We start from the raw sequence: 1,458 nt of genomic DNA, 5'->3' as shown, positions 1-1,458 counted from the left end.
GTTGGTTGTTTTTAGTTAGTAAAGATAGACAATTTTAGAGAAATGATATGCCATTCCGCTTTGGTATAAATTGGGATATAGCATATATTGGTTGGCCGGGGTGGTAGCTGTGCATGCTTGTTGTTTGCTTTATCTTCTAAGACTGATCTTCTTCGGTAGATACGGTTTGTCTTTTGTCAGATTTTTTTGAAAATGGGATTATAATAGGGGATTTTACGTAAAGCCGTATAAAGCTATTGTGCTCTTTGTCATCCTAGTACAGTTTGCACTTCGCACGCTTGTTATAACAGTATTTATCTATCATGAAAGTTATTCAGCGTTCTTTCCACATCTATTGTCTATGTCAAGCATCGTCGATTTGGGTTTAAGTCTCACTAGTAACAAGCTACGCAACCAAATAAAGAGAAAAAAAAAACGCTTTTTTAAATTCGCATCAATTTCAGATTATTTCTATTGCTCGAATAAGTATCCTTATAATACACGCAGGCGTTAGTGCAGTAGTTTTTGTTTGTTCACTTCATTCATTTCTAAATGTATTGCTTATAGATGTTGACGATAACGTTTGATAGTATATTGCGTAATTATAAAAATAATGATAATTTTGCTATGACTAGTGACTTTTCTTGTTTAATTTGTGCCAAGTTTTTGAAGTATGCTATGATAATAGACACAATTTATTCGCGCTGCAAGTTTATTTAGAGAAAAAAATAATTTAAGCGAAATTTTGCTGCGTTTGTTCGATACGATATTCTAATGTCTCAGTATTTAGTCATATCACTGGTGTAAATGGCCTTGGTCATAGTTTTCCTGACCTTTTATCTTGCGATGTTTTATAATTATCATATATTACATTCGTGGACAAACGCTGCACGTTAGGTTGGATTTAGGTAAAAAGTAGCAGGTAGTTCATCCACTCGTAGTAAGTATAGGAATACGCTTAACTGCGATTCACGATTCATAAGTCGTCCAAGGCGAGTCTTATTCTGTACAATTTCGTGGTATCGTGATTACCACGTTATCGTGATCAAAGTATTTTTTTTTATACCCTACACCGGTGAGCATTCGCATACAATTTCAGGGATTCTTGCGTATTTATTATCTCTGTACTAGAACTAGTTATATATATATATAATTGTGTGTGTCGATACTACAGATCAGCTGTGCTGTTTGTAGCGGAAGTTTTTTTTACTACGTTCAGCAATTGCGGGCGACGAAGATCTGTGTTAGCACTACACTTTCTATATATTTAGAATGTTCTACACAAAATATACAACATTCTTATGTATACGATATTATAGAAACATATAAAGGAGTCAGAACTTAATATTATTATCGTCCACCACATATTGATATATGTCGGCTTTGATATTAAATTCTCTTAGGCATTAGTGAAAGATTATTTGTTACTTCAAATGTGTTTCTTGGACATGATTGTTGGCTCTTTTTATTGAAACGTGA

Source organism: Varroa destructor, unplaced genomic scaffold (assembly GCF_002443255.2).
Source record: "Varroa destructor unplaced genomic scaffold, Vdes_3.0 BEIS01000004.1, whole genome shotgun sequence".
NCBI classification, from domain to species: domain Eukaryota; kingdom Metazoa; phylum Arthropoda; class Arachnida; order Mesostigmata; family Varroidae; genus Varroa; species Varroa destructor.
The sequence above is the reverse complement of the archived record's forward strand: the minus strand, read 5'-3'. Positions refer to the sequence as shown.